This window comes from Apis dorsata, unplaced genomic scaffold, assembly GCF_000469605.1.
Source record: "Apis dorsata unplaced genomic scaffold, Apis dorsata 1.3 scaffold_82, whole genome shotgun sequence".
Classification (NCBI taxonomy): domain Eukaryota; kingdom Metazoa; phylum Arthropoda; class Insecta; order Hymenoptera; family Apidae; genus Apis; species Apis dorsata.
Window position 1 is genome coordinate 435,694 of NW_006263380.1, and position 8,928 is coordinate 444,621.

The 8,928-nt window shown below is 42.6% G+C and overlaps 1 protein-coding gene across 1 annotated transcript in view; it reads left to right on the forward strand.

Annotated features, from left to right (window-relative positions):
• The first annotated feature begins 885 nt into the window (after positions 1-885).
• LOC102672385 overlaps positions 886-8,928 on the forward strand; it is a 28,875-nt gene continuing 20,832 nt past the window's right edge. Inside the window, exon 1 of the mRNA XM_031508249.1 lies at positions 886-1,587. The gene's annotated coding sequence lies outside the window, so the exon portion shown is untranslated. The remainder of the gene's footprint in view (positions 1,588-8,928) is intronic.

The window sequence follows — 8,928 nt, forward strand, 5'->3', positions numbered from 1 at the left end:
AGAAAGAAAAATTTAAACTCTACACTTGGTCACCTTGTAAGAAACGAGAAACGCGATTTGTTCCATTCTCCTCGCGTATTCTTATATACCAAACTCTTTTAGAAACCCAAGCGTTCGCTTATATTCCACTCAGAACTGAATAATTTAGTCAACGATAATCAATCGGTCCGGTGCCGAAAGGCCAACGATCGAAAGCCGGGGTCATCCTTGATTCGTCGAAAGGAAGAACAAATGCAGCGGTTAGAAAGCGTTACGATTCAACAACATCGTTCCATTTCGCCAAGAATGATCGTTTTCGCGGCTACTCCTCGCGGAATGGGAGGATTTCACGCGCGCAAATATCCAATCTGACGTGACACACATGTTTCGTTGCGAGCCGAGGCCGAGGATCGCGCGTAACTGTGCCAGATTATATCGACAGATCTGCGGAGAAAGTATCGCGAGCCAGCGAACAGATGGATTGATGGATCGATCGCGTGATTGATCACCGCCGATGAAAAATCGGTCTGTGACGAGCGTGTGTACGCGTTGAAAACGAAAACGAGCCGATCGAACGGAAAGTGGTTTCGATCGATCGGCCGCGAACAACGTAATCGAGTCACGGAAATTTAACCATTTGAATGGCGAAAAACGACATCCACTCCCCCGCTTATCTGCGATACGATCCATCACGAATCGATCACGAATCGATCACGATTCGATATCGGATGTCTCGCGCAGCGGAGAGGGAGGGAAAAAAAAAGAAAACGTAAAGTAAAAGAACGTACGCCTTTCTTGCGTTTTGCGTGTCGTGGCACGCGTCCGTCAAAAAAGAGAAAAAAGAAGCATCGAGACGGGGAAAAAAAAGTATCGAATTTTGGGACGAGAAGAAGCAGTTACCACGCTTTAATCACATCGATTCGTATTCGAGAGATATTCGTAGAGAACTAGAGAAAATGAACGATTCGGAGGAAAAGTATCGCCGCTATGATGAAAAAACGAAGACGAGTGGAAACGGCGAGAGACAGAAGAAGGAAGAGCGAACGAGTGGAAAGAGCGGGCGAAAGAAGAAGGAACGAAAGTGTGTCGTCCGTTCTGGCACGTATTTCCTTTTCTATGTTCAGAGGGGGGCATCGTTGTTCGGGCCCCGACAAGCCGAAGAGCTTGAGGAGTGCTCGCGGCACGTTGCCCCATAGTGGGGGCAGCGACATAAGTACGAGACGGCCTTAAGAAAAGCCTTCATTCTGATAGCAGATCGCGATTCACGGAGTCGGTGAACTCGTAAAACTCGTGGCCGGGTGACCAAAAACGACCGGCGAGTGTCACCGGATAAGGGGGAGAAGACCCGGAAAAAAGAGAAAGAGAGAGAGAGAGAGAGAGAAAGAAAAGAAAAGAAAAGAAAGATCGAATAAACGGATCGAGAGGCGCCGCTTTCGATCGGGATAAAATTCGCTCGATGCCCGAGACGAAGGGAATCGGACGAGCGCGGTTGTTGGTGATCGTCGAAGGGTGCAGGGAGTGCAGTTGCCAACGGTTCCTCTAAGAGAAATCTCGAGAGATCGAACGCCAAGTCCCGTGGATCCTGCTGGTCAACCAAAGGCGAACGAGGTGGGTAGTGTGAACAAACTTTACACGACTGTAATTGCTCAACGCGATATACGGCGCGAATACGTGGAAGGACTCGTGGTTGGGCCAAGAGCGTTCGTTTACGTAAGTCGAAGGTCGTGAATGATTCCTTCCTTCCATCCATCCGAGGTGAAGAACGCGTTCGAATCTTCTCGAGAGAACAGCCATAGTGGAATAACGATAACTTATCGAAATCGGTGTACGAATAGATCAATGGTTTATTTAATTACCGAAAGGGTTAAGAATCCAAGAAGATCGCGATCATACGGAAATACCATCTTATCTATCTTTACCTCGATCTCGAGAACGTTTTCGAATCGATATCGAGATAACAGCCGCATAAACGATCCCGTAGGATCGTTTCCATCCGGCATCGTCGGATCGGTTCTCGACCCGTAGCAGTAGGAATTCCCATCCGATCTTTTTCAATTTATTAAAACATTGGATACGAAACTTACGTTGTAATTTCGTAAACAATGAAAACAGAAGAGGATCTTTCATCATCGTTGAATCGTTGAATCGGCTCGCTTTTTTACCACGATCGTTATCCGTATTCCGTTCAAATTTCCGCGATAATCGGAAGTTTAATGCCGCGTTCGCACACCTCGCTTTTCGCGTTTTCCGCCACACACGCTCGAGGATCGCGTTATCGCGAAACGGTAATTCCCACATGCTCCAACCCGATTCGCTTCCTCGTTGCCACAATGATACGCGGTTGTCTCGCGAGAGCGAAGAGGAGGAGAGAGAGAGAGAAGATGAAACGGGAAGGGTGAAACGTTAATCGAGCAAGATGGCCAGCCTCGAGAGCGACTCCATCTTCGGGAAACGCTCTCTCTGTTTATTTTCTACTCAAACTGCTCTACGAGGCGGTCGTATTAAGCATCGAGCGCACCATTACCATAATCGGACTTCGATAATCGGATGTCGTACCGTTTATGATCGTATGGGAAATAAAGAACGTCTATTCGATCGGAACATAATACACGATGCATCGCTATAAATCGGTAATGAATGTATAATTTCGAGTAAATCTAACGCGATGCGTGGATCGTTGTAATTGCTTCGAGATGGCGATAGAAGGGCTCGTTTCTTACGATTTCCGGATACGTTTTTTTCTTTCTTTCTTTCTTTATTTCTTTTCTTTTTTTTTTTTTTTTTNTGAACCTCGAAACCCAGTGATCTCTTGATATCGCATACTGGTTTTAANAACGTGGAATTTCGTCGAAAAGCCACATTATAACAGTTTCTTTCGATCCGGTAATGCAAGCCGCTACCAATCGTCAAACTGACAATCCCACACCGTTCGTGGAAAATATATAATATATATTCGGATCGTGTGACACGAGGACAACGAGGAGTTATTTGTACAACGGCGCGATCGACGCGTTCAAAGATGATTTACGTTCGTGGAGTGGACTTGGCTGGCAAGGACGTTCGTTCGCTCGGCAAGGCGACTCTCTTTTTCGTTTTGCGCTACTTGCGCGTCACGGAAAGTGCTTTCCACTCTAACATTAATGACGTCGCGGTCTAAAGTTATCCACGGGAGTTTAGCAAAACCAGTTCACAACCGTGTAGGTATCTCGAAACGTGCTCGACCGACAAATGCTCTTACAGAACGATAATGGGATTACGAGCCACGGGAATCGTCCAATTTTTTCCTTAATTAAAGATCTTAATACTAACTAATATCGCGAAATAAGTAGCGTACCCTTCGCGTGAATGCCAGTCAAATTACGATGGAATCTTAAAAAAAAAAAAAAAAATCCCGATTCATACGCGTTATCTCTAGCGAGATTATCGAGGTGAATTTAGAAACGGGTTAAAACTATAATTTTCTGTGAATCTAATGAAGTAACTGCCGAACCTGCCTACACTATGTATGCAAATGCGTAACACTTGGGGCGTACGGATGCAGTTAAAATCTCTAAGTACTGACTTCTCCAAAGTACAGCTTGCAAATTATCACGAGTATCTCTCCATCGAAACGTCGATCGTTATGGGATGTTATACGAGTCACTTTCTCCCTTCAATCGTGCGATAAGTTTACGCGAGAATTCTTAAGTAACTGTTTGATATTTTCTTGAATTCCTTGAAGAGCGAGGTACAACGTGATATAATTCCTCCGTAAACTTGTTATACCGATAACACGCATCCACGTACGGGCGTAACTTCAATTATATTTAAACTCGTTATCCCGAATACTCGTGAAATATCCTTCGTAGATATCTCTCGCGCCAAAGATACGAAGAATGTGATGGAAAAATCGAAAGCTCGGGAATTATATCCGATCTACTCCTCGAAAATCGATACTTAATCTAAAATACCACCTAGTCACGAGTAACTGCTCCGAGATAACTCGTATCGAAGTGCATTATTCTTCAACGTAAGGACACGTGAGATAATGTTAAATCCTGACGCATTCGCGTGAGGTACATCGATCGCTGTAAGATATTAAACACCTAATTATTTAATGAATAAATAAATCGTAACGGTTAATAAATTATTATGTCGTTTTTTTACCGTATCGATCGACGACGATCGTCCCGATACCTCGATACATAGAACACGTTACATCGTCGAACGCGATTTACACAGTCGTGCGCACGTAACGCGGTAGTCTGTTCATCGAAACGTGTCTGATGACTTATCTCGTATACCTATGACGCTTATGAAATAGTTGGTTGATTGAAATGTACGAGGCGACCGTTTCGGTTACCGCTTTCTTGGCCAAACGCCAATCTCTTCTCCTTCCACCATTTTCGAATTCGCGAAAATCGACTCAACGAGTCGCAATGTAGTAAAAATTTGTAAAATCTTTTCGCGGCAGTCTTTGCAGTCTCGTTCATCATCCGAGAGGAAAGAAAGAAAGAGAGTAAAAAATATAACAACTACGTAGACGAGCACCCTCGTACACGTAACACTTTATCGTCTACTCATTCTATTGGGTTTAAATTACACTCTGAAGGACGGTATAACGGTCCTATTTACATTCAACCGCGCAAGGATTAATGACTAATTGAAAATCCGTGTAGCGAGGCGCAGGACATAGGTTTCGTTGCTCGCGTTAAAAGGAAATGTTCCCGATTTTTGGCACTTCCTTCGCTATTTCTCCGAGGAATCTCCGAGAAATCGTCTAGAAATTCAACGAAATCCCTCTCTTTTATCCTCTTATCCTCGATCGAGGGATGACTCGTTTCGAGGGATCGTTAAACGACGATCGATTCCAAGTCCTCGTTGTGACTCAACTGGACGTTAAACCTTCTCCTCGAGCAATAATATATTTCGTCGGTAGAAGCGTGTGCAACCTGTTCGATCGTAATCAAACCGCTGATTCATTCACGAGTCCTTCTTCGTTCCTTCCCAACGAACGAACGAAACTCGAGTCCGAACGCGTTCCCTTGCCAATGCAACCTCAATCTCGTCCGTCGTCGCGATTGAGATCGACCGGAAAGTAACACCAAGACGAGATGATGTACTCGATCGTTGGAACGTAAAGCGAAAAATCGAGGGAAGAAATATCAATGTAACCATTACGTAACGTTTTTTCTAATCGAGTCCAACAGATTCCGCGTGACGATCACGATCTTTATCACCGCTACTAATTGGTATTCCGACACGAGCAGACGCCGTGAACGTTATTCGAGCATCGAGCGTGGCATGGGAAAAACGCGAAGAATTTCGTTCACTAGACAGCATCGACACCTCGAGAGCATACCATATTTCTAAACGACCGGCGAAACGTTATTTTCCTTTTATGAAACGGGGGGAAGGAAAGAGAGAGAGAGAGAAGGAATGAAATTATGGCCAGTTGTTCAACAATCTTTATATTATATTGGAGAATCGTAATTAGCGTAGAGTAAGGCAAGTTTTAAACGTGTTCGCGTTTGTGCAAAAATCGGTATTCTTACAACATTTCATTAGCTCCTCGCCTCTTTCGACTCTCTAATTGCTAATTAAGAATTTCACGGTTACAGCACGAATTCACACACACGAAAAATTTCCTAAGGAACAGTTTACGTCTTACGATCATCTCCGAAAAACAGTCAAAGTACAGCTATCGTTCCACGATCTCGAACGTTTAGTTCCTTCCTAATTGCCAATTAAAAATTGCCGGCATGCAACGAGAAATTATCGTCATATTCGAATGAATACCAAGGGGAAAAAGTACGAGCGTTGGAAAAAATTCAACGACTGCACAGTTTCACATCCATCCCCCTCCCCGAAAAAGACTACGAGTTATGGTTCGAACGCACGAACGCATGACAAAAAGTGGATAAATCGGAACAACAGAATTAACCCAATTCCCTTCGAAAGATCGGTCCGCTTTCGCCGATGGATCGAAAATCGCCGAAAAGCGATTCGAAAGCGGCTTCCGTGTATTTGTCAAAATATCCGCGGTGGAGGGAGAAAACGGATCGCTCGGCCCCCTCTGATTTATAGAGAGCGGATTTCGTTCGTGAGCCGATTCGCAATAGGCGGACGATTTTCGCACGATGCCCAACAACCGGCTTCGAATTTCACTTCCTAGTGGTTCCGAATACAAATGGCGGTACACACCCAACGGTTCGTGTTCTCGATCAGGAAGGAAGGAGGCGAGGAAACGTACGATTCCTGTGTATTATCCCGGCCAACCTCTGGAAACCGAGAAATCGCGAGTGAATCATCGACGAGATCGTTAGGAAAGAGGGGGAAGAGAAGAGAAGAAACAGGTGTAGACGCGCTACGCGATGACGAAACGCAAGGAGCTTAACGGAATAAAAATGACGCGTTCGTTTAATGGGGGAATGAGAGAAGAGCGGAAAATTCGTGTTGGACGTGATCGCACGCTCGACGAGACGTTTAGAATAGGATGGTATCGAAAAATGCGCCCATCTTTATCCAGGTTAATCGATCCTCGTGCGATACAATTCGCGAATATACCGTTGCCTTCTTGGTGGCGATGCAACATTTTAAAAGAATCGCATCCATTTTTATGCCAACTCTAACGGTACGCGCGTTTACGTGGTCTGACGATGAAAGGATCAATCCGCCGAGCTATCCGTCACAACCGATTTAATGGATGGATAATTTGCATAGTTACTCGCATAAAACCCTTTTCGAATTTAGCTTTGATCGAACGAAACGAGATCCTTTTATCACAACCCACTCGTTTCGAAATCGATTTCAACTGATTCTTCGTTCTCGTTATCCTGTGAAATTATTAAAACAGATGCGTTTCGTTTAACTAGTTTAGACCGTTAGAACGAAATTTCTGAAATTTCTTAACGTTGGAAGAGAAATTTATAGCGACAGGTAATCCATCGTTCCAGTCGTTTATCGTTCAAAGCGTTAATTTTATCTACGGTAATTTCACGTGAAACGTATTACTACTTTCACTGTAAACGCTAATTGAAACGAATACGTAATAAAAATGCGTTAATCAAGTCTTTGAGATTATTTTAATTTCATTTAAGAGACTATCAATATTTCAAATTAACTTTCTAACCTATTAATTAGATGGAAATGGAATAATTTCTAAATTACTTCCAATACAAAATTGAGGAAATTAAGCCGATCGATATGCATCGATCTAATATTGATATAAATAATTGACACGTTGGATGGATGTTTCCGGTTGTTTAAAATAAAACTCGGATTTTTTAAACAAACACACCGTAAAAGACGTCCATCCGTTTAAAAGATACAAACACGATGCGTCCTAATAATAGGAAGGAATCATCGGAGGCAAAATGATCCGCTAAGGTCTCGAAAGGGGTTAATTCGGTTTTCGTAACGCGTGATCGGGCTCTCATTGTGTATCGAGACTACTGTATCATTACATCGTCGAAATGTTCTCGAAACGATCTCGTTACGAAACGATCAAGTTAGACGATAGAGCCAATTCTTCGAACAGGGATACGATACTTATCCTCTAAGAAGAAAAAGGACAATTGCGTTTATTTAACAATTATCCCGTTCAAAACAATTAGAGGATCATCTATCGAAACGATTTTATCGCGTTATTCGACGATTTCGGATGATCGCGTCAACGATATCGACAAACATCCTTTTACACAAAATACATTACATTGAATTCTTCCATTTCTATCCAAAGAGATTTCTTACCAAAAAAATTGGAAATTTTAACGATTAGACTAGAACTTTTACGTCATTCTTCCACTTCGTTTTCTATCAAGGAAACATTGTTTTCGCTCTTAAAAAGAATTTGATTCTAACGGATACGTTGATCCAGCGAGAAGAGAGAAAGATGGTGGCAGGATGAACGACTGCATTCCGAAAAGAACAATCGTGTACAGTTAGGAAATTAGACCGAGTCTCATAAATCCGGAATCCAGAGTTGCGTGTAGATCCAACAGCGGAGGAAGAAGGGGACGCATCATTGTGTAAAGTCAGAATACCTTGACTCACATGATTGGGATCTCGCGAGAACCACCTGCAGCCTTCGTGACTGCCGGTGCAATTATGAGAAAGTCTAGCAAACTCGCTCGTTAGAAGAGCCACGTGCGACCTTCGATGACGCTCAAATTGACGATAGTTAAATTATCGTCTCTCCTGTAAACTGCGATACTTCTAACTAGACTATATATATATATATATATTCTTACTTCCTGTTTCTTGTCTAACTCGTAACTTTCGTTGCCTCGAGACTTCGCTAAAAACAGTTTCTCGAGTCGAGAGAGAAGAAAAAAAAAAAAAGAAAAATTGGTCGATAAGTTTTTCTTACTTTATAAGATTTTATAACAGGATATACAGGATATAGTTAATCGCGTACCCTTGAATTAACTTTAGCAGCAGGTAGAATCACGCGTTAATAAATAATTTCAGTATCTCGTGAAACGGAGCTATTATCAAGAACAAACAAAGATATCGTAATATCTAACAAGATATTATTTTTACTTGGCTCGTTTAACTCGTACAGATTATACGAACGATTGAGCGAACGATCAATCATATCCAAAGTGTCCGAAGAAGAAAAGGAAGTGCTCTTTGTCGAACAAACAGGATCGTTTGCAACTATAGTCACAAAGGACTATAGATGCTTTTGATGTGCAACATGTGTTCGCATTTGCTCGAGCACCGAATGAATCAGAGTATGAAAATTCTATTTGGTTGAAGTTAGAACATTTACTATATAGCTATAGTTATAGCGTACTGGAAATCAGTGGCGTAAAATTGGCTCATTAGAAACGCATGAACGAACAGAGAAGAGCATCGTGGACCAAAATACGGGTCGTTCTTTCACGTGAATTTTCGTGCTAACGTTCCAAATTAATATCCAAATTAATATCCAAATTAATATCCAAATTAACCGTTTTTTTTTTT